Source organism: Erythrolamprus reginae, chromosome 9 (genome assembly GCF_031021105.1).
Source record: "Erythrolamprus reginae isolate rEryReg1 chromosome 9, rEryReg1.hap1, whole genome shotgun sequence".
Lineage (NCBI taxonomy): Eukaryota > Metazoa > Chordata > Lepidosauria > Squamata > Dipsadidae > Erythrolamprus > Erythrolamprus reginae.
In genome coordinates, this window is record NC_091958.1 from 15,638,012 (window position 1) to 15,663,856 (window position 25,845).

At 39.9% G+C, this 25,845-nt stretch overlaps 1 long non-coding RNA gene across 1 annotated transcript in view; it reads left to right on the plus strand.

Annotated features, from left to right (window-relative positions):
• Nucleotides 1–25,845, plus strand: part of LOC139171915 (uncharacterized) — a 187,966-nt gene that overhangs the window by 14,968 nt on the left and 147,153 nt on the right. Inside the window, exon 2 of the long non-coding RNA XR_011559815.1 lies at nucleotides 3,573–3,677. This is a non-coding gene — a long non-coding RNA (uncharacterized lncRNA). The remainder of the gene's footprint in view (nucleotides 1–3,572; nucleotides 3,678–25,845) is intronic.

Sequence of the window (25,845 nt, forward strand, 5' to 3'; positions counted from 1 at the left end):
AGTAATGTTGGGCTGGTAGAATGTAGAAGGCATCTAAGATGTTTGCTCCAGGCCCAGAAAGCTCTAATTCCACCCTTGTTTGTAGCTGAAATTAAGATCCTAATCTGCTGGGTTTTTTCTCTTCAAACAACAGAATGATTCTTTCCGCAGGGCTAATAGTGCTATCTGTTATATTTAAGATTCTTTTTTCTTCCCTTTTTCTTTTGCTTACAAAAATAACATCAATGAAATGCAATAGTCTTGAGATTTGTCTGCACACAGATGTGAAGATTCAATTCTGTATTATTTATGCTCTCTTTAAAGCATTTTGGTCAGTGATGGGCTGCCAAAATTTTTACTGCCACACTGTGGGTGTGGCTTATTTTGTGGGTGTGGCTTGATGGTCATGTGACTGAGTAGGAGTGGCTTACCAGCCATGTGACCAAGAGGGAGTAGTTTGACAATCGTGATGGGATGGTGGATTAAATGTCACGTGACTGAGTGGGAGTGGCTTACCTACCATGTGACTGGGTGGGAGCGACTTAGTTCACATTTTTCTCCATTTACAATGATTCATAAAGCTTTCTAATCAAAGACTCTCTTTTGCCATATTAGCCAATACATCCAGAATTACTGGTTTATTTCAGCCCTGCCAGAGCCCCGTCAGTGGAACAAGCTCTCAAATAATCTAATACAGTGACACCTCGTCTTACAAACGCCTCGTCATACAAACTTTTCGAGATACAAACCTGGAGTTTTAAATTTTTTTGCCTCTTCTTACAAATTATTTTCACCTTACAAACCCACTGCCGCCGCTTGGATGCCCCGCCTCCAGACTTCGAGTCCAGCATTCTGTGTCACACAATGGCCCACCAATTGTACATGGGGATCTTGAGAAGAAAGAGAACCCAAAACCCTCCCTTTCCCTGGATCCCCAACAAATGGTACCCAAGGAAATCCTGCCTGTTTCAACCAACATAGAGGTGGCACTTGGATATCCGTTTCAATAACCAAAATCAAAATATATATTGTTCTGTCTGGGTCACTCCAGAAGCCAATACCAACCCAAAAAGAGAATCCAGACACACTGGTAAAAGGCAAAGGCAGTTTTATAAAAGTCAAGAAAACCACAGGTAACAGAAAATGTCCTTACAAACAGGAAAATGCTGTATCTTCAAAGATAGTCCATGATGCAATACCAGATTCTTGCTGCCAAGATGAAGCTGTAGATAGCAAACATACACCTCCCACGAGTCTTCCAGACTGCTAGGCCACAAGCCAAGATCAGGGGCGCTGAGAATCAAAGCAGGTCATTGCAACTCCAATTGATAACACTCCACATGGCTTCAAGGGCTTGCCTGCCTTTTAAACCCTGCTGATGAGGACCACACCCAAACCCAGCTGTTTCTAATTCAATGGTGATAATATTTCTTTAACTGCTCCTTTTGTTGCTCTGAACATCGCTGTCTCATGTCAATGACAGCTTGTGCGTCATCACCTAATGACTCCAAGCTACTGGCTGGGGAGAGCCCCCCCCCCCCCCGGGGCTCTCATGCTGTTCTCCTTCATCCCATTCCTGACTCTCCTCTCCCCCGTCCGACTGTTCAGCCCCCCCCTCTGCACTGTCATCCTCCTCCGAGCTTGGAGCCAGCAGAGACGCAGCCGGTCCCTGAGCAGCCTCAGGCTGAACCACAACATATATAAAAATATTTCTTAAAGTTCTACAAACATTTTAACTCCAGGTCCCAGATACCAGGCTTTAAGAAGCTTTAACACTTGGAAAATGGGTACTATATGTATCTGCAGAGGAATGTAGTTCAAGAAGGCAGGTATTGCTTCTTCAATCCCACAATACAATTGCATATAATGGAGATGATCTGAAGTTCACTCTATTAAACCATAATTCTACCTGGAAAACAAAACAACAACTTTCACCTGTTATAGGGTATAGATTCATCAGAAACTGTTCAAGATCCTGAGTTCTGAGTCACATATTGCACTTAAACCATGATGTTTGACTTTGCCATCAGCATATTGTCTATATACAAGGCTTCTACGTTTTATGAACCATGGGTTATGGTTTGGCATGCTTTGTGAACCCCGGCGTGTTTCATAAAGGCTATTTAAAACTCTATTTTGGCACAGAATATTAACAAGTCCTCGGTGTTCCATACATTTCAAGGACACCGGCCTAGCCTCAAGCCTTAGGAACAAGACTCCATTTATAAACACTTGCATCCATGCCCTCCATTAGCAGAAATTCATAACAGCCTTTGGCCCTTTTCATTAAGCATTGCTTGCAAAAACGATGCTTCCGCACCGCAAACTGTCCACATAAAATATCATCTTGGCTGAAGAGTCAGCTTCTTTCCTGCTAGTCATACTGCTTTATGTCTCCACAATAGAAATGTCACCTGAGCACATGGGAAATGATTAATAGCTCTACCAATGATGTGCTCAGTCCTTCCTGCATATTGCCAAGGGCTTGCATGCCCGGCAAGATGATGCCAATGCGACCGAATTTATCAAAAGATTCTTGGAGGGAACCTTTTGATGGGTTTTTAGATGCTTTTTTTAATATTAGATTTGTTACATTGTCACATTGTTATTATTATTGTTGTGAGCCATTCCGGAGAGAGGCGGCATACAAATCTAATAAATTATTATTAGTTAGTTAGTTAGTTAGTTAGTTAGTTAGTTAGTTAGTTAGTTTGTTTGTTTGTATGCCACCCCTCTCCATAGACTCGGGGCGGCTAACAACAGTAAAAAGACAATATAAACAAATCTAATATTAAAAGTAATGTAAAACACCCCAATTTAAGAAACCAATCATACATACAGATATACCATGCATAAATTTTATAAGCCTGGGGGGAAGAGAATATCTCAGTTCCCCCATGCCTGACGACAGAGGTGGGTTTTAAGGAGCTTACGAAAGGCAAGGAGGGTGGGGGCAACTCTGATATCTGGGGGGAGTTGGTTCCAGAGGGTCGGGGCCGCCACAGAGAAGGCTCTTTCCCTGGGTCCCGCCAAACGACATTGTTTAGTCGACGGGACCCGGAGAAGGCCAACTCTGTGAGACCTGACTGGTCATTTGGATTCGTGCGGCAGAAGACGGTTCTGGAGATATTCTGGTCCGATGTCATGAAGGGCTTTATAGGTCATAACCAACACTTTGAATTGTGACTGGAAACCGATCAGCAACCAATGCAGACTGGGGAGTGTTGGTGTGACATGGGCATATTTAGGAAGGCCCATGATAGCTCTCGCAGCTGCATTCTGCACAATCTGATGTTTCTGAACACTTTTCAAAGGTAGTATTTAATTCCATAGATGGACAAAGGCAATTTTTAAGGTGAAAGGGGTGGCGATGGCAATAAAAATGGCCCGCAGGGATTTCGCCAATGGGTGCAGAGACACTGTGAGTGATGCGCCTCTCGGAGCAATTCATAAAAGTGACAGACAACTAAGGCAGTGCATGTCTTTGTTTATTCCTCTGCAAGACAACGTCTGGTCTGCCATTGCAGATCTTTTGTTTTGGCAGACAATACATGTGTCATCTATTGTGTGTGTGTCCTTTTATTACCCAACAGAGTGGAGCAATGAAAAGAACAGGGAGCTTGTGTTCCATACGCAAACGGCAGAACAAACAATCATCGAGGCATCTGTGCGCCAATATCATCGCAAGGAACCAAAAGGTAGGGGTATATATATATATATATATATATATATATATATATATATATATATATATATATATATATATATATATATATATATATACTGTATATGTTTATATAAATGATTACAGGAGGAGAGATTGCCTCTATCTCTCAAGCAAAGGCCTTGCTTGATTGATGTCAAATGAGTCCTAGTGACATAATTGGCCATCATCTGGCACTAATGTAATGTCAAAATGGCACGCTATCCTGCAGACATTACATTCATTTTTTGGAAAAGGAAGATGGACTCCTCTCAATCTTTTGTCAGCCAGAGTTTTCGCCAGAGGTTTTGATGATTGGGAACACAAGGTAAATGGTTGGGCTGTGTTTTAATAGTGGAAGCAGATTGTGGGTTTGTAGGCTTGAGCAGAAGTTTTGTATGCTTGAGAAGTTATTCCTTGATTACTATATTGTTCGCAGTATAAGACGTTCCTTAGTTTTTGGGGAGGAAAATGGGGAAAAGAATCTGCTTACCAGACATTCATCTGGCTAACATTATTTATTATTATTATTATTTATTGGATTTGTATGCCGCCCCTCTCCGCAGAGTCGTAACAATGTAACAATCCAATTTAATAAAACAACTAAAAACCCTTATTATAAAAACCAAACATACATACAAACATACCATACATAACTTGTAATGGCCTAGGGGAAGGAATATCCTAACTCCCCCATGCCTGGCGACAAAGGTGGGTCTTGAATAATTTGCGAAAGACAAGGAGGGTGGTGGCCGTTCTAATCTCTGGGGGGAGTTGATTCCAGAGGGCCGGGGCCGCCACAGAGAAGGCTCTTCCCCTGGGGCCCGCCAAATGACATTGTTTGGTCGACGGGACCCGGAGAAGGCCAACTCTGTGGGGCCTTATCGGCCGCTGGGACTCGTGCGGTAGAAGGCGGTTCTGGATGTATTCTGGCCCAATGCCATGTAGGGCTTTAAAGGTCATTACCAACACTTTAACATCCTTAGTCCAGTCAACTTCAGCACATTATTAGTCCAGTCAACTTCAGTACATGGTTAGGGCTTTTTAAAAAACCTTATTCGGAGAGAGTAACAATGAAATAGGTTGCAAGCAAGTAAGAGCTGGGAACATTGTTAGCACCTGGTTAGGGCTGGAAAGAAACATTTGGAGCTAATTAGACCAATGAGAAAAAAAAACCCTGCAAAGACTTATGGCTTGGAAAACAATCTTTGCAGAGAGTAACAATGAAAGAGCCTGCTAGGTAAGAGCTGGGAAGATCGTTAACAGCTAGTTAGGGCTGGGGGGGGGGGGGGAAAGCTACATTCAGAGTATAAGACATACACAAATTATCAGCCTCTTTTACGGAGGAAAAAGGTGCATCTTATACTCTGAAAAATACGGTACTTATTGACAGCAAACCAAGCAACATAGCAAACTACTCCATCAAAACTTGCATGGCATCTCAGACATCTTTACAAGCTCAAATTGCAGGGATACCCTAGTTCTGTTATGGCGAACCTATGGAATGTGTGCCAGAAGTGGCACACAGAGCCTTCTCTGTGGGTACATGCACCATTGCAGAGCCGGGGTGGCGCAGTAGGTAGAGTGCCATACTGCAGGCCACTGAAGCTGACTGTAGATCTGTAGATCAGTGGTTCAAATCTCCTCACCGGCTCAAGGTTCACTCAGCCTTCCATCCTTCCGAGGTGGGTAAAATGAGGACCCAGATTGTGGGGGCAATAGGCTGGCTCTGTTAAAACGTGCTGTTGCTAACATGTTGTAAGCCGCCCTGAGTCTAAGGAGAAGGGCGGCATAAAAATCGAATGGATGGATGGATGGGTGGGTAGGTGGGTGGGTGGATGAATGGAGGGAGGGATAGATGGATAGATTAGATAGATAGGTAGGTAGGTAGGTAGGTAGGTAGGTAGATAGATAGATAGATAGATAGATAGATGAAAGATAGATAGATGATAGATAGATAGATAGATAGATAGATAGATAGATAGATAGATAGATAGATAGATAGATAGATAGATAGATAGCCAGCTGCTCTTCTGGTTTCTGGCATGCAGGCCACAGGTCTTTATGGGCACCAGAGCACCAAAAACAACCTAAAAAACATCTCCCAAACAGGCATGCATGCGTCAAGCGGCTGGTCTTCGGGTTTCTGGTGATCAGGGGTATTCAAGCTGGCCAGCATTCATGCATGTGCCAGGAACCCAAAGATCAGCTGGCTGGCACACACACGTGCTCCGGCCAGCTGGTCTAAGAGTTTCCAGCCCTCTTGCGCATGCACATTCATGCAGATTCCCATTTGGGCACTCAGTGCTGAAAAAGTTTGCCATCACTGCCCTAATTGGTCACGTTTTTTGACTGTGCAGAAAACATTTCTGAATTATTATTATATTATATTATATTATATTATATTATATTATATTATATTATATTATATTATATTATATTACATTACATTACATTACATTACATTACATTACATTACATTACATTACATTACATTACATTACATTATTATTATTATTGTGCCTCACAATTCTATTCATTGGAAAGCCAAGCTCCAAGGGCTCTGTCAAGTTGACTAACTGCACTGTCAAGGTTCCAGTGTTGTCCCTTATCTATACTGACTCGGTCTGGCAGAATAAAGTCCCATCATTGACCCAGAGACGTTGGGTTATCTTTGTCATGTCTTCTCCAAGGTCAGCCTTTCTGTGGGTCTCAGATGCTCTCAACCCAGAACAAACAGTGCCCCTGTGCTTGACAAGCCACAGAAGCTAGCTAGTTGACAGCACGACTCAAAATTCCTATGCCGCTTCCTATGGTGCCGAAGATACCAGCATTTAGATTCTAAACAGGCTACGAAATCCACATTTTTATCCAATTTCAGTTAAGATAGGGTGCACAATAAGAGGTTAAAGCATACTTCACATTTGCTGCAAATTATTCAAAGCTGAAGGAGGGCTTTCTTTCTTTCTTTTTATTTCCTTTTTCACATTTCATTGAAAGCATATGTGTCTCCATTGATTGCTTTAGGCGCAGGGAATTACAGCTTGCTGCCTTTCTTTGCAGAAGAGCTAGGGTGGAGGGGGGGCGGGGAGAGAGAAAAAAATCTGAACCACAAGAATTTATGCAAATTTAAACAGTCTGTTTTACAAGTGAATGCCCTTGTAAAATGTGGCATTTAAGGACCTTCGATGTTTCTCATTAGATTTTATAAATCTACGACTGGAAGATGAGAAGCTGCCTCGTATTTGCATCCCTATAGAGGTGGTATCTTGCCGCATCTACAGGGTTTCATGCACTTCTGTCGAACCAGAAGAGGTGGGAAAGTAAATTATTTGTGCAAATATATCTCCTCCTCTTAGGCCTTGAAACCAAGTTCTTATATGGTATTCCGGAGAGGGGCGGCATACAAATCTAATAAATAAATAAATGAATGAACGAACGAACGAACGAACGAACGAACGAACGAACAAACAAACAAACAAACAAACAAACAAACAAACAAACAAACAAACAAACAAACAAACAAACAAACAATAGATGCTGTCAAAGTCCCTAGTGAGGGCTATGTCCTCAAAAGGGGCTAAGTGCAACCCAGCCGTGTGGGGTCACCCACGAATGCGAATCCTAGAAAGAAAAACCTGGACACATTCTCTCTCTGGGTGAAGTGACATAGTGTAGAGCCATGTACTCCTTTTTATTTGGGAACATAAGGAAATGGGGTATAATTACATATACATGTCGAATGATACACCCAACAACACGACTTCAAACGTATCTTTTGAGTTCTTCCTTTCCCATAGATATCAAGAAACAATTTCCTGGAAAACTCTCCCCAAGAGCAGATGTTCCTCACACCTAATTTCTCTGAAGTCTTCTTTGATGGAAAGAGAATCTCACCGAGATAGCTCAGCCTGTTAAAACTGAAGTGAGGCTTTCCAGAGGTCGATGGAATTAAAGCACAAGCCTTTATTATAAAAATGAAGTTAACTTTTATTGTAAAAAGTAGAAAAAAAGTATTTTAGCCGGAGCGGCTTGAATACACGTCTTACATCTTGTTGTGATTCAGTCTGAGGCTCCTCAGGGAACGGCTGGAACTCTGCCGGCTCCATGCTCAGAGGGGGAGGACGAGGAACAGGAAGAGGAGGAGGACCAGGCAGATGGGGAAGAGGAATGTCCGGACGAGGAGGAGGGAGAACAGCGTGAGACCCCTGGGGGGGAGCTCTCCCCAGCGAGTAGCCTGGAATCATTAGATGAGAACGCACAAGCCATCATAGATATGAGGCAGAGAAGGGCAGCACAACGAAGTGGACAATTAGCCAGGTATTTCCATCCCTAATAGGCAACAGCTGGGTTTGGATGTGGTTCTCCTCAGAAAGGTTGAAAAGGCAGGCCCGCCCTTCCTGTATTGTGGAGAGTTATCTTTTGGGAGTCCTGTGACCTTGCTTCGATCCTTGGCGTCTCTGATTCTGGCTTGTGGCCTCGAAGGCTGAAAACTTGGGGGAGGCGTGGGTTTTATTATCTACAGTGGTGTGTGTGCCAGCAAGAAGCCTGTTGTATTGTCTGGCCGTCGTGACTCTTCTGTGAAGCTTCATAGCATTCCAGTTTGTAAGAACAGTTTTTGTTATCTGTGTTTGTTTTCAAAGATATAAAATGACTTTGCTTTTTATCAGCGGTCTGGATACTCTTTTTAGTTGGTGTTGGCATCTGGGGGAACCCAGACAGAACACATCTTAGCTATTAAGAGAAAGAAGATGTCTGCAGCTTCTCTTCCTGCGTGAGGGAGGAAGTGAGCAAAGCAGTGTTACATCATAGAGAGGGAGGAGCTACATTAACAAACAGAGTTAACCATTTAACTACAGGATGTTTCTTAATGTCTTTGGAGGCTGTCAATCCACAGCATGACATTCTTATCTCACTAATCTTCCTTAGTCGTCCTGTTGTATGCTTCAGGCAATGTAAATTCCCCCTTGATCCTGTCCAGAGTGTTGAAAACTTTGTGAGATGTTTATTTGAGCCCTTTTGTTTCCCTGTAGTAATTGCCAGGAATGCAGATTAGGCGAGTTTAGTGCCCTTCTTGTCCTGGGTTATAGAATCAGGGTAAGCAGAGTATTCTTATGCTAGAGTTCCAGATTAATAAATCCTATTCTAACAGCTATACTGCAACAAATATTAATAATAATAATAATAATAATAATAATAATAATAATAATAATAATAATAATAATAATTTCTTGAGTCTCCATTCTGTTTTCAATGCAGACTCTACGTGGAACCACTCTATGGGTTAGACCATCAGATTTTGGCGATAGCTATCACAAGAATATTGGTAACACCTGTAGCTAGTCAAATAGCCAAATAATAACACGGTTCCCATGAATGCCTGCCTGAATTCAGTAAAGGACAGAATAAATTGATGTTAACAAGGAGATAAACATTGTACACATCTGGCAGTTCTGTTTGTTTGTTTGATTGGTTGATTTTTATGCCGCCTTTTAGAAGAACTTGTTGAGCTATAAGGAATTTATCATTACTTTCTACTTATGTTATGCTTATACAAACTGCTATCCTATACTTGTTCGACGAATAAATGAATACCAATAAAATAAATAAGACATTTAACATGGGGTACTTTTAAGCTGATTTGGACACTTCAGCTGGCATGCCACTCAAAAGCCAAGGTGGTCAGCGATCAAATTACAGGCATGTTAAAGACATTGCTCTTGCTGTCAATCCCCCCCCCCCCCCAGGTAAAATAGAAAGTGCAGGTTATTACCTTTAAAAATGGGTTAGATGGGTTCAGTCCGGGTCGCTTGAAATAATGCTTCTTTCTATACAACTCCAGAATTGTTCACTGGGGTCAATTGGAGAGGTTGAACTTTGGCTGGATTGAATGATTTGGGACGAAGCCTGTTTTTTAGCTGCCCTCATTCTTTGCTAGATATTTTCTGATGAATTGGGGAGCTTTGTGATTATGTTGGCTTTCTTCACACTTTTTGCAACAGGCTTTTAGCTGTTAATTGCTATTGTTTCTAACTGTTGTTCTTTTAACATCTTGGGCTTTTTCTTTTTAAATGGCCTGTTCAAACCGCCCTGAAATGTAGAATGTTTATCTATTAAATGTCGGAAACTGCCAAGTGATCAGTACAAGAAGTTGTGTGAATGAATAATAAAATAAAGGCAAACTGTTTAAGAAAGGAAATTATGGGGGAGGGGGAGGGAAAGGGTGGGGAAGCCTTTGTGATGTGTTCAACACCATGTGGGATGCTTCCCACCCGAGCCAGATGGCTGTCACTCTATTAAAATCTAATGTACAACTTTATCTAAAAATCTATCCGTGCCACGATTTCTGGATAGCTTTTGGTGTTCTCCATATACACCCTCAAGGTAAAAAATGCCAGTTTTATTAGCCTGGTGTGACTCTTTAAAAGCACACCATTCCACTTGCCCCCAATAAAGTGGACGCCCTGTATCTAGTATTATTTTTAGATAATCATTTAATCTATCCAGATTGACAAATGTCATAAAAAGTTAATGCTCTGTTAAAAATCTGTTTGGCAATGTCTCAAAGGCTGTTTTCGGTTGTACGGGAGACATCTGGTTTTTTTTTCTATATTATTGTCAAGGTACTTGGGAATTTCGTTGGAATTTCAGTAGGGTATTTTTGAGCTTGCTGTGGGGAGAAATAGAAAAATTGCTGCTAGTGTTCCTGTTTGATTATTATTATTATTATTATTGTAAATTGTTTCAACCCTGACTGCCGCAATTCCCAAATTAGAAAACCTCCATAAAAATACTTTATTTCATTCAGTTTTAATTGATATATTTTCTTGGGATTTAATTGAAATGTGGGAATCCGAACAGCTAGACTAAAAAGGGGTAGACCTCTTCTTATTTTGCTAGCAATTAATGTTTCTTACTTTCCATTAGCTATCAGCTGAGTTTAATTAATTAATATCCTGATTTTAATATCTTTTATAAATAGTTGAAGATGGTGAACATATCCAACATACCTTCCATCTCCTACTTTCTTCACAACAACAACCTTTGTGGGTAGATAAATAAGTACAATTTATAAATAGGCTCAAGACCTTTGAAACAGACATCCTCACCAGGGAAGGGCTGCAATTTTTTTTACTACCACACTGTGGGGGTGGCTTATTTTGTGGGTGTGGTTTGCCATTCATGTGACCAGGTGGGAGTGGCTTGACAATCATGTGACGGGGTGGCTTAAAGGTCATGTGGCTGGTTTAAAAGCGGCCAACTTGACGTCATTCACGTCAAGGGACGTCATTCACGCCCCTCCTCGCCTAAAAGAGATATAGTACAATTTCCTTATCTATTTATTATTAGTGAACATCCAAAATATACTATTTAATTCTATGTATATATGCCATATGTTTACATACATACATATTACACACAGGCACACAAAAATATGCATTATCTACTATATAAAGTGTATGTATATATACACACACACACACGCACAGCTCTTCTAAAATTATACACATCCAACCTCATTTACTGCAATAAGGAAAACATACCCAGAGCCCAGAAAGGGAAAAAAGAAAAAAAAAGAAAAAAATTTCTACTGGTTCTGCGTACCTATAGGAGCCCATCACTGATCCTCACCCACTCCCCCTATAGTCAGCTGTTGTGGTTGGCTCTGGCCCAGCTCCTGCCCCAAGGAATGTGGAGGTGGAGGAAACACCTACATGCTACAGGCCTGTTTTGCTCCCGATAGAATCTCCTGACGAAGGCTCCTCTGACAAAGGAAGCGTGAGTAGCAGGGAAGAGGGGAGTTTGGCAGACAGCCCAGGAGGAGATCAATCATCCTTATCATCCCTGGATTCTGAACAAGAACTTATGACGGACCCACGGAAGCATAGAGGGATTCATAGGAGAGAACAACTGAAGGATTATTACAGGAGATGGAATTTAGAGTGGAATTTAGATATTTCATCTGACTTTTTCTTACTGTTTGTTTCGATGGATATTATTTGGATTGTCTGCAAATTCCATGCCAAATATTGATACTGAAGGCTTTCTTTTGACATCAGGATGGCATCCTACTGTTATGGAGATAAGTGAGGCCACCTGTGGTTGGGTGGGGCTGCTGTAATTAGTGCTACAGATAAAAAGAGCAGTGTGCTGGTTTAGCCTTGTGGAAGTTTATCTGATTCATAGTTTCATCAAGATCGTGGGTTTGCTGTTTCCCTGTTCAAGACTGTGTGTGGAATTTCTGGACTTTGGAATTGGACTCAATTTCCCAGTTACTGGGTGAGAAATTGGATTGCATTTAACCTGTGCCTTGTGTGTACCAGAAAATCCCTCTGACATTTAAAAAGGGAGTTTTTTCTGCTTTTCTGTTGATAAAGACTTTTGGTTTTCCTTCTATCGTGTGGTGGGTGTCTGTTTGGACTAATTACCCTGTAATTACGGGCGGTTGGGACATGCCGGCAGAACAGTCAGCAATGACAAGTGGAGTAACATCCACAGGGAATCCTTTCCTTTTCCTCGGGTAAGGATGGGAATCTATTATTTAATCCCGTTGCATTAAAAAATGATGTAGACATTCTTATTTTCATTTCTCTGGAGTCTGAAATACAGAGTGGAATTTAGATATTTCATCTGAGTTTTTCTTACTGTTTGTTTCGATGGATATTATTTGGATTGTCTGCAAATTCCATGCCAAATATTGATACTGAAGGCTTTCTTTTGACATCAGGATGGCATCCTACTGTTATGGAATTTTCAGTGTTCTACTAACAGAGTTGTTATTATGCGCTAGCATAGCTTTCCATATTATCAAGTCATCACGTTATCATTCATAGGCACGTTTTGCGTTGGCTTTCCAGTATGAAGCACAAATCTGCAGTGAAACAAGACCAAAGGAGTAGTCATTGGGTGAAGCTGATAATAAGACAGGCATCATTCCACAAGAGAAAGGCCCGCTTCTCATTTTAACTTCTTCTAGCAGGACTGTGATTTGAGGAATGAACTTTTGAAATAGTATATATATTTGGGGAGGTCTTCTGAAGTTCTTCTTCAGAATTTCATAATCATTGGTTTTTATTGATGACAGCAAGTTTGTTCTTCTTTCTTCAGTGCTGTTGTGACTTTGGAGCAGTGATGGGCTCCTATTGGTACGGCCAGGTTTGCAGAACCGGTAGGAAAAAAAAATGATTTTTTTTTCTTTTTTTCCCTTCTGGGCTCTGGGTATGTTTTCCCTATCACAGTAAATGAGGTTGAATGTGAATAATTTCAGAAGAGCTGTGCATGCATATATGTGTGTACATACACATACAGTTTATATAGTAGATAATGTATATTTTTGTGTGCCTTTGTGTAATATGTATGTACACATATGGCATATATACATAGAATTAAACAGTATATTTTGGATGTTCAGTAATAGTAAATAGATAGTGAAATTTTATCTCTAGCCCGGCCTTAATATGATTGTGGTGTGAGGGAGTAGGGGTGTATGATTTTAAATTTGGGGGTTTAGACTGTTTTAAATATTGGACTTTTTTTTTTGCATTGGTTTTTGTATTTCTTATATATTGTAAGCTGCCCTGGACCATGTAAGTCTGATAAACAAACAGATAAACAAACAAACTATGACAGAAAATGAAGACGTAGTAAGGAATATTAAAGTATTGAAGGAATTTTTTTTTGAGCATGCAAATAAACCAGGAAGATGGTTGGCTTATATTACAGAGGTCTTCAAACTTGGCAACTTTAAGACTTATGGACTTCAACTCCCAGAGTTCTCCAGCCAGCACAGCTGACTGGAGAATTCTGGGAGTTGAAGTCCACAAGTCTTAAAGTTGCCAAGTTTGGGGGACCCCTGGCTTATAAGATGAGGCAACACTGGAGGCTTTTGAGAAGAGATTGGACAACCATTTATTTGAAATGGTATAGGGCAGTGATGGCGAATTTATGGCATGGGTGCCATAGGTGGAACCTGGAGCCATATCTGGTGGCACATGAGCCATTGCCCTAGCTCAGCTCCAATATGCATGTGTGTGCCAACCAGCTGATTTTTGGCTTGCACAGAGGTTCTGGGAGGACATTTTTGGTTTCCAGAGAACCTCTGGGGGATGTGGGAGGGCGTTTTTACCCTCTCCCGGCTCCAGAAAAGCCTTTGGAGCCTGGGGAGGGCGAAACAGGAGCCTGCTGGGCCCACCAGAAGTTGGAAAACAGTCCGTTTCTGGCCTCCAGAGGGCACAGGAAGCTGTTTTTGCCCTCTACAGGCATTGAACTATGGATGTGGGCACTCACACATGCACGATAGTATGCGCCCATGCTCTTTCAGCACTGAGGGGAAAAAGCTTTGCCATCACTGGTATAGGTTTTCCTGTTTGAGCAGAGTTTTCAGCTAAAACATCTCCAAGATCTCTTCCAATTCTGTGTTTCTGTTACATATAAGCAATATCTCCATTTATATTTGCCTTCCAGGAACTGGTCTTCTTTTATATCAAATTGCAAGCGAAAGGCTCTATTTTTAATACGAGTAGCCTATAATACTTGAGGAGGGTGAATATTATCTTTGGCCAGGATGGGTTTCTTTTCATGCCAAAACTATTTGGCATTAAGTGCAACAATAAATGGTTTCCTAGCCTGGGCTCTGAACTCTGCTTTAAAGCCGGTTGGGAGTGGATGAATGTTGAAAGAAAGCAAAGTCAAGGCCAGGACCACTTTGAGATTTTACTACTTCATCAGTAAACATTCAAGACGGGGGTTTCATGAACACTTTGAAAACCTAAATAAACATTTAGGGAAGTTTGGGTTGGAAAAATTCAACTCTTCAACAAAATAAGCATCCGTGGGAGAGGAGGTGGCGTTCTCTGGAGGTTGTCTCCTCTTACAATGTTGTATATTGTATAAAAACAGCCCATTTTGTCTTCACGTTGCTGGACAAAGAAAGTTAAAATAGCCTCTTTTTAGGCTGGGTGGCTTAATAAACATTGAAGAGGTGATTTACATTAGCTCAGATAACTGATTTTCTCTAGCTGGGCTTTGAAAGATAAACCTTTGGTGGATGAGGGCCATATTTAATAACTGAAAGAATGTGGAAGATGATCCTATGATTAAGGCTGGGCTAAACATGGGAGAAACATGTTTTTTAAAAAACCTGGTAAAATGCTTAGTTATTACAGTTTTTGTTCCTCAAATTGATAGGAAATAAACCTCAGTAATCAGGAACAAAACTAGTTCTGGAGAGTCTTCTTGTTTTAGATTGAATTATTTTGATTTTAATGGTTATATTGCGGTCATTTCTTATTTTATCATGAAGTCTGAGAGTCCTATGATGGGAGTGTTTTATAAAATCGAATAAAATAAAAATAAATTGCCCCAAGTTCTTTGAAGTAATCTAGCTTGATTCCGCTGAGACCGATTTGTTGCAATTCTTTAAGGGTTCAGGAAGAACTTTCTCTAGTTTAGGACTACTGTATTTGGACCACAAACTTCCAAATGGACTCTCCATTTGCTGCCATCTAATAGTAAGTAGATTATTGTATGCCGCCCCGAGTAGTAGTAGTAGTAGTAGTAGTAGTAGTAGTAGTAATAATAATAATATAATAATAATAATAATAATAATAATAATAATAATAATATTGCACAGCTACTTTAGCAAGGACAATATGCACTCTGCCACTGAGCGCAAAGCTAAATGTCTCTGGAGATCCAGCTTAACTGTTATTGTAACTACTTTGCTGTAGTAAAGTACAGTATATCCTTGGCTAATCATGGCTCAAGAGTCTTTCTTTTCTATTTTACAGCTTATAGATTGTTACTAGTCCATGGCCCAGAGGTTGGGACCCCGGTTACTTTGTAGGACATCTAAATGTGATATTACGTGTTAGTAGACATAGCTGCCATGGTCAAAACATAACCAGGATTCCCTTGTTTCAATACATTTGGGAGGTGTTTTTAAATTTTGTGTCTAATGCTTAAAGAACATGTACTTTTTTTTAAACTTGCCCCATAATACAAATTATTTTGATAATAGTTTCCAAATATGTGACACTAATAAGACTTATCTGATTTTTCTATCACTATGTGACATATTTGTTTAGTTCATTGTTTTGACAAGTAGAAGAGGCAAGGAGAATGCAGCATGATGTTAACGCAGGGTCCGCTGGCATTATTTGTCCTTAAAATCAAAAGGAATTTCCAATTAAAGGTAACTGAGAAATAGTAAATGGCAAAAAGGAGAAGGAAGGAAGGAGGGAAGGAGGGAAGGAGGGAAGGAAGGAGGGAAGGAAAGAGGGAAGGAGGGAAGGAAGGAGGGAAGGAGGAAGGAAGGAAGGAAGGAAGGCAGACGAAGTTAGAAAATATAATATAATATAAATATAATAAATATAATAAAACGGTGACATTTATCGTTCAGCCATTTCAAAACTACAATAGTAATATCCTATTCATACAAATAATTTCTTGAGCACGTAGGAAACCTCACTCGTACAGAATTCTATTGCCCAGTCCTGTATCTCCATCAATAAAGAAATGGTTCAAAGCAAAGCATTGTCAGTTTCTGTTAATCCAAACTTTAGAGTTGGGTGTAAAGGTTGAAAAGAGCAGCTTCCAAACCATCCATATACGATGATGTCACATAATCTATTATTGCTCTGTCCCCCCATTTTGACAGTCAGTCAAAGTGACAAATTCAGTCAGCTGTGGATGATTCATTTATTGATTTCCATCCTCTGTGCCCCTGACTTTGATTAATGGCATCTTGGATGTACCTTGGTTTGGGCGCTGGGGGACATTCCTTATCTTTATTATTTATGTTTTGTTTTTAATGGGGGGAGTTTTTTGCATCCATGCCAAATCTATCCAGGCAGGCTATAAGTATTTACATTTAGATTAAAGTGATTTATCTGTTCATAATTAGATAGATAGATAGATAGATAGATAGATAGATAGATAGATAGATAGATAGATAGATAGATTTAAATATAGGTATACAGATATACAGATGATATATAGATATACAGATACACATACACACAGAGTGTGTGTGTGTGTATAGTATGTACAGTATGTATGTATGTATGTATGTATGTATCTACCTACCTACCTACCTACCTACCTACTTATCTCTCTCTCTCTTTCTATCTATCATCTATCTATCTATCTATCTATCTATCTATCTATCTATTATCTATCTATTATCCATCCATCCATCCATCCATCCATCCATCCATCCATCCATCCATCTATCTATCTATTGGTGTGTTTGGCTTTTTTCCTGTGTATTGAGAGTGTTTTTGCGATGTTAGGACAAGATCACAATGTCGCAAAAACACTCTCGATACATGGGGAAAAAACCAAACACATCAAAAACATACCTATACCCATGAAAATCTACAAAAACAAATATGTTTGTATGTGGAGCACCTGTAATTTTGACCCTTACACAGCTTAAGAGATATAGAAAAACTTTCAATTTCAAAGTAGTTTTAGCTTGAATTACAACAACAATAACAACTATTCCTTCCTTCCTTCCTTCCTTCCTTCCTTCCTTCCTTACTTACTTACTTACTTACTTACTTACTTACTTCCCTCCTCCCTCCCTCCCTTCCTTCCCTCCTTCCTCCCTCCCTCCCTCCCTTCCTTCCTTCCTTACCTCCCTCCTCCCTCCCTCCCTCCCTCCCTACCTCCCTTCCTTCCTTACTTCCCTCCTTCCTCCCTCCCTCCCTCCCACCCTTCCTTTCTTCCTTCCTTCCTTACTTTCCTCCCTCCCTCCCTTCCCCATTTACACTGTCACTTTCTTTCTCCTTTAATCACCCCACATTGCTAGGAAATCCTTTGATGTGGCTTCAATCTTTTGCTTTTCTATTCATAAAACTGGATGTGAGGACATTTTTCCCAGGTAAGCATGATTGCCGTCCAAATTCTAAATATGGATTCCATCTAACCAGTCAGAATTTTGGCTCCCCTTGCTATCTGTGGCAAGCATTTTGTAAGGGCATAATGGAGGGGAAAAAATGAAAACAAATGGGAAGAGGGGATTGTATATTTATGAAACAGACACTGAATCGAAACCCTATGGAATTTTTAGACTATCGTGGCACAAAGATTTTGTTTCACTTCATGCTTACATCTGCCATATTTCAATTTGGTTGTTTTTACAACGCGAAAAGTGACATGATATAATGTGCTTGCTCACCTTAGACTTGACAGAAACCAGGTGGTAAGCATTCTAAGAGGAAATACAGTGGATCCTGTTGTAAAGTTTTTACTGCAGCAAATTAAATGCAACTGTTTTTTGAGGGAAAGACAGATTTTAAGACTTAAAAATTAGAGGGAAAATGGTGATAAACCTAGAAACCTTTCAGATTAAGTGCAAAGTGATGCTGGACTCAACTTGACATATAAAGCTAATTAGACTGAATTTGAAACTTGTACTTGATGAGAAAAATTAAGCAGGCCTTAATTTTGAATTTAAAGTAGAATATGTGATTTTTAATTTTAAATCTACTGTTAGTATATTTCTACACAGAGAAAGAGAAAGAAAGAGGGAGGGGGAGAGAGGGAGGGAGAGAGAGAGGGGGGGGAGGGAGAGAGAGAGGGGGGGAGGAAGAGAGAGACAGAGGGAGGAAGAGAGAGAGAGAGAGAGAGAGATGATATATACAGTGATACCTTGTCTTACAAACTTAATTGGTTCCGGGACGAGGTTCTTAAGGTGAAAAGTTTGTAAGACAAAACAATGTTTCCCATAGGAATCAATGGAAAAGTGATTAATGCGTGCAAGCCCAAAATTCACCCCTTTTGTCAGCTGAAGCACTTGTTTTTGCACTGCTGGGATTCCCCTGAGGCTCCCTCCATGGGAAACCCCACCTCCGGACTTCTGTGTTTTTGCGATGCTGCAGGGGAATCCCAGCATTGCAAAAATGAGCGCTTCGCTGGCAACGAAAGTCCGGAGTTGGGGTTTCCCAGCAAAGGGAGCATCAGTGAAATTGCAGCATCGCAAAAACACCGAAGTCCTCGAAACCCCACCTCCGGACCTCTGTGTTTTTGCGATGCTGCAATTTCACAGAGGCTCCCCTTGCTGGGGAACCCCACCTCCGGACTTCTGTTGCCACCGAAGCGTCTATTTTTGCGCTGCTGGGATTCCCCTGCTGGATTCCCCTGCAGCATCACAAAAACACGGAAGTCCGGAGTTGGGGTTTCCCATGGAGGGGAGCCTCAGGGGAATCCCAGCAGCGCAAAAACGGGTGCTTCGCCGGCAATGGAAGTCTGGAGGCGGGGCATCCCAGCGGCGGCGGTGTGTTTGCAAGGTGAAAATAGTTTGGAAGAAGAGGCAAAAAAATATTAAACCCCGGGTTTGTATCTCGAAAAGTTTGTATGACGAGGGGTTTGTAAGACGAGGTATCACTGTATACGATATCCAGTGGATTTATCCCTGAATGGACACTGTTATATTTATATTGAACTTTTCCATTTCCCCTTAAGAGCAGGGAGAGAAATTCATTTGGTTTAAATTGTATTGAAAGTGGCATCTTTTTTCCTCCCGATTTTCTTGCAAGGCAAAGCTCTCTGTACAAAGACACCAATGCCAATGCAATGCAAAAATAATATTCAAAAATACCTGAAGGGAACATTTTGTGCAAAACAAAACCAACAAAAAAAAAGCTTGGTTAGGAAAGTTCATGTGGAAATGCATGTTTTAAAAACTTGAAAGACATAATATTAATCTTTTTCTTTCTCTAAATGGAGACTCATTGAAAAGTGGGGTGAAAGAAACTTTGGGTTGGATTAATTGAAAACCGGGGGAACTTTAATGAATTCATTGAAATTAAGGAATTTTAATGAATTGCATTCATTCATCCCCATTCCCTTTGTTACTTTCAGAGGCGATTCCCATTGAGTTCAATGGGGCATTTTTCCAGCCTAAATGCTTATACTTGCAGACGGTGAAGAATCTGAAAAGTTATTTATTTATTTATTTATTTATTTATTTATTTATTTATTTATTTATTTATTTATTTATTTATTTATTTATTTATTTATTTATTTATTTATTTATTATTTAGATTTGTATGCCACCCCTCTCCGCAGACTCGGAGAGTTAGTTTCCATCCATCGTCTGTCCTTAATTAATTGCCCTTTGTAACCACTCTCTATTTAACGGCATAAAATGTTCATATGCACCAAAGACAAATTCCTTATGTCTCCAATCACAATTGGCCAATAAAGAATTCTATTCTATTCTATTCTATTCTATTCTATATTCTATTCTATATTCTATTCTATTCTATTCTTTATTCTATTCTATTCTTTATTCTATTCTATATTCTATTCTATTCTATATTCTATTCTATTCTATATTCTATTCTATTCTATATTCTATTCTATTCTATTCTATTCTTTATTCTATTCTATTCTATTCTACTCTACCCCACCCCACTCTATTCTATTCTATTCTATCCTATCCTATCCTATTCTATTCTATTCTACATTTCGGAATATACTGCACAACAGTGTGTATTCCTCATGTTAAGAGTTCAACCTTCTCCAAATTAGGAAGTGTGACATGAAAGCAACATGGCCTACCCTTCTTGATCTCAAACGGCGAAAGACAAAACTCTGTAGAAAGGAATCATTATCGAATTGAAGAAAATCCCTGTGACTTTGTCTGGTCACTTCCAATTACAAATTAGGTACATGTTATGGTGGTGAAACCATGTTTGAAACAGCTCCTTATTGTACAATGTCGAGCCAGACAGGATCCTCTGGAGGATACAAGCAGCACAGATTCAATATGACAAAAGAAATCTTTGAATGTAGGTTTCCCCCCCCCCCCCTCTCTCTGGCTTTTATTATTATAATTTTAATTTCAGAAGCCTATTCCACCCGTAGCCACCTTGTGTCCTACATTCATTTGTCTTTGGGGACTAGAGCGAACTAGAGTGGGGCATTTTAAAGCGTATGAACAGCTTGGTTTCCTGAATTTCTAAATTTAGTTTCCAAATGACTTAGCCACACCCAACAGGGCTGGTTTTCTTTTTTCTTTTTTTCTTTTCTTTTTCTCACATCTTCTGCAAAAGGAAGCCGATCTGTGAGAATGTTTTCTGAATATTGTATTATTTTGATTCTGACTGGCAGCCACACATGAGTGCAGTGGTGAAATCCATTTCTTTTTACTACCAGTTCTTTGGTGTGGCTTGGTAGGCATTGCTTGGTGGGCATGGCAGGGGAAGGATGCTGCAAAATCCACATTCTCTCCCCACTCCTGGGGGAAAGATATTGCAAAATCTCCATACCCACCCCACTCTGGGGCCAGCGTGATGACTAAGTTGCCCATAGTAGATGCTCCAACCACAGGAGAAGAGGATATTAATAGAAGGGATAGGTGAAGAATTAGAATATTTATTTATTTATTTATTTATTCATTCATTCATTCATTCATTCATTCATTCATTCATTCATTTATTTATTTATTAGATTTGTATGCCGCTCCTCTCCGAAGACTCCGAATACTTCTCTTTTCTGCAGGAAAAGAAGTGGCAGGACCTGAGGGGCGGATGGAGTTAAAAAAGGGATCTGCCTAGAATCCTTATGCAGCCACAAATGGTTTAAGTCCAATCCCCTTTGAATCCTATTGACCCTAATCTAATTTTTAGTTGAGAAGATTCCTGTTCATGGGTGTTTTAGCAATAAATACAATTACTGCCAACTTGCCTTCCATTGAGGACCTGTATACTGCACGAGTCAAAAAGAGGCTTTGAAAATATTTATTGATCCCTCACATCCTGTTTCAACTCCTACCCACAAGAACAGTTTTTTCCTGAACGGCATCACATAATTTGTTCCACTGCTATATTGTTTTTATTGCTGTTTTGAGCCGCCCCGAGTCTTCGGAGAGGGGCAGCATACAAATCTAATAAATAAATAAATAAATAAATTCCCTCAACACTGTCAAACTATTTACTAAGTCTGCACTACTATTTCTACTATTTTTTTCATCATTCCCATCACCCATTACCTCCCACTTATGACTGTAACTTGTAGTTTATATTCTTAAAATTTTTATTAATATCGATTGTTTCCCCATTGCTTATTTGACCCTTATGACAACCATTAAGTGTTGTACCTCATAATTCTTGACAAATGTATCTTTACTTTTATGTACACTGAGGGCATGTGCACCAAAGACAAATTCCTTGTGTGTCCAATCGCACTTGGACAATAAAGAATTCTATTCTATTCTATTCTATTCTATTCTCTGTTTAATTGGACCTTCAGGTGTGGAGCTTATCGTTTGCACCGGACATTTTAAGTTTTAAAATTAATATACCGATTTCAGGATTCTGAATATATTGGTTAATGAGTTAGAACACAGAGATACACCCTAATCCATACTTTTTGCGATATTTTTCAAATTTTCAAAATTTTGCTTCCTTTTCCCGTTTGCTTGGGAGAACATCTTTGCTAAATCCAGATATCCAGAGTTTATTTCTCCAAATTCCTTAGATGTCTACCCATTTTGTTAGTTACAGGCAGATATGTGCAAATGCCTTACATTGGATTCCCTTCAAAGGAGACGGGTATTTTTTCTGGCAATCTTTATTTGCTCAGTCTGTGCATATCTGAACAAATAGAATTACCTCTTTTTCTCTTGGATGACAAAATAAACACAGTTCAAAAGTCTGAATTTGATTTATATGTAGCTGGACAGGATGGAGCCTAATGGCTTGGATTTACTGTAGCTTTTTTTAGGTGCTTCCTGGTGCTAGTTGTATTGACAGGCAGGTTTGGAGTGAACTTATTGCTACAGCAAGAAAACATTCAGTTAACAGGGGTCCCTGGTATTAATGCAAAGCAGATGCTTTATAATTGCCTTGCTTCAGTCGGGCTTCAGTTCACCACTTTTGACTTTTCCTTACTTAATATCGGGGGGGGGGGGGAAATCCTGGTTTGTCATTCGCACAGTCTGAAGGTAAAGCTAACTCTTGGCATTTATTAACGTTGTCAGTAATTTTCATAATATGCACCTACTTAGCAAAATGGAGTGGCCTGATTGACTAATATAAACCTGTTGACTTTTTGTTTTGTCTGGTTGCAAAGATTAGCAGTTCACGAATGTTGAGGTTTTGAGATTCTGACCCAGATCAGTTCTTTGTTCTGAAGAAGCTTTACCACAAAGAAGAGGGAGTCAACCTATTCTTCAAAGCACCCAGAGGCAGGACAAGAATCCCAGTAAGGGTATAGCTAGATGATGATAGCAAATAGAAACATAGAAACATAGAAACATAGAAGTCTGACGGCAGAAAAAGACCTCATGGTCCATCTAGTCTGCCCTTATACTATTTTCTGTATTTTATCTTAGGATGGATATATGTTTATCCCAGGCATGTTTACATTCAGTTACTGTGGATTTATCTACCACGTCTGCTGGAAGTTTGTTCCAAGGATCTACTACTCTTTCAGTAAAATAATATTTTCTCATATAAGCTCAAAATAGATCTATACTAGTCTCCCTTCATTCAAAAATATGTTGCATTTGTGTGTATGTGTGTGTGTAGATTGTTGTGAGCTTAGGTTTTTCCCCATATAATATTTTGAGTGTCTTTGCAATATTTGATTTCCTGTCGAAAATCAACCAAATCGACCTCAAATAGCACATCCTAGATCTGAATGAACAAAATATTCTCATTGAATAGTTGGAGTTTATTTAATAAAGGGAACACTCAGATAACACATCCTAGATCGGAATGAATGAAATATTTTCATTGAATACTTGAAGTTATAGTCTCTTGTTGAAGTGTTCGTTTTATTTATTTTTTATCAGTGTATAGTATATATTTCTGTGTGTGTGTGTCTGTGTGTCACATGTTTTTGCTGAATTTGAAAATTAGTTCATATATAACATATATATATATATATATATGTGTGTGCGTGTGTGTGTGTGTGTGCTGAAGGGAATGGATACTGTAGCCTAGAGGTTAATTCTCTGCCTTACAAGGCAAAGGTTGCAAGTGCAAGTCCCAGTGAGGGTATGGCTAGCTGATGAGACCAAAATCAGGCTGAAATAGATCTATCCTAGTCTCCCTTAATTTTCAAGTTCAGCAAAAACATGTGACACACACACACACACATATATATCCACACACACAAATATAATACTCCGTCTTCTGCCGCACAAATCCCATTGGCCGATAAGGTCCCACAGAGTTGGCCTTCTCCGGGTCCCGTCAACTAAACAATGTGGTCTGGTGGGACCCAGGGGAAGAGTCTTCTCTGTGGCAGCCTCGGCCCTCTGGAATCAACTCCCCCCAGAGATTAGAACTGCCCCCACCCTCATTTTTCATAAATTGCTTAATACCCACCTATATCGCCAGGCATGGGGGAATTGCGATTACCCCCCCCCCCAGGCTTATATCATTTATGTATGGTATGCTTGTGTTGTATGGTTTTAATGATGGGTTTTAGATGTTTTTTAAAATATTAGATTTGTCATATTGTTATTATTATTGTTGTGAGCCGCCCGTGTCTGCGGAGAGGGGTGGCATGCAAATCTAATAAATAAATAAGTAAGTAAATAAATAAATAAATAAATTTATATATGTGTATATCTATATCATCTCTCTCTCTCTCTGTGTCACATGTTTTTTTGATGAATTTGAAAATTAAGGGAGGCTAGGATAGATCTATTTCGGCCTTATTTTGGCCTCATCAGCTAGCCATACCCACTGGGACTTGAACCTGCAACCTTTGCCTTGTAAGGCAGAGAATTATCCTCTAGGCTACAGTATCCTAGATACTTCGGCTCATATATATATGTTTTTTTCTGTTGGATTACCCTGGTATATTGAAGGAACGTCACAGCTCCTTCTTTGCCTCTAGGCCCAACTCAGGGCCATTTCAAGACAGTTAATTTATTCATAGCCAACAAACTATGTTCAGCAAAAATAGTTCAGATAAGAATTTAGGAATGAGAGTGAGCAATTGCTTTCACCGTTTCCAGGATTTAGTATTTACTCCCAACTAGCATTATCGTTCCTTTGCTGACATTTGTGTACATATTGCTTCCAGGATCTTTTTGAGCTGCGTGGGGGTTGACGCTTCTAAAGTCTTCCTTCAGATATAATGGAAGCACTGGAAGTCAGAAAAATCTGTTAATCATTAGAGAGCTAGCTGGACAATGAAATATAATCATTCAGAAATCAGACATTCTTTGGACATTTTGTTATTAATGGAGTGTGAGGAATGTCTATCATGGGAACTTCTCTGGAATTTCATTTTCTTCCGAAACAATTTTGAAAGCAATTTGCATGTAAGATTGACTGTAAAAAAAAGAGATCATTATTTCAGGCAGTAGATTTCAAAGGAAAAGCAACAGGGAGCAATTAAGTTTTGGAGGATAAAACTGTCCCATTAACAATATGGATTTAGAATCAATTTGCTCTCTGGCCCAACTCTTTACAAGGATTTTATAGGTAGAATAGAACTATTTTACACCTGTCTCATAGGATAGCCTTATGTTCCAGGTTCATTAGGGTTTCACACACATTCATATCATGATGGCGTTCGTGTGGATGATTGGAACTCAATACAAATTGCATTATTAGCACAGCTCAATGTAGTATCTTCAAAACTAAACCAATACTTTGGAACAAAGTTTCTCATCTTTGACATGTGTGAGGGTTCCCTAGGCAGCATGCTTGAATGTTGTTTAGTGGGCCTTCTGCTATGTACTGAAATAAACTGGAACCCTCACTTAGACAGCTAAAACTTCAGCCTTTCCTCCACAGTACTGTTGATCTCAGAATGAAAGGGGCAATGAGATATGATACCAAGCTCAGGTGCTCCAAAACCTCTCTTTTTAAGGTTAGGATTGTCAAATAACAAGTCTTTGTTTCTCTTCCACACTGGAAAATCATCAAGGTTGCAATACATTATGTTAGTCACATTCCGATCTCACAAAGCTATAACTTTGTGGTTAGGTCCCACGGTGTTGGCCTTCTCTGGGTCCTGTCAACTAAGCAATGCTATCTGGCGGGACCAAGGGGAAGAGCCTTCTCTGTGGCAGCCCCGGAGCTCTGGAATCAACTCCCCCCGGAGATTAGAACTCCCCCACCCTCCTTGACTTTCTCAAGCTCCTAAAATCCCACCTATGTCGCCAGGCTTGGGGAAGTTGATATTCT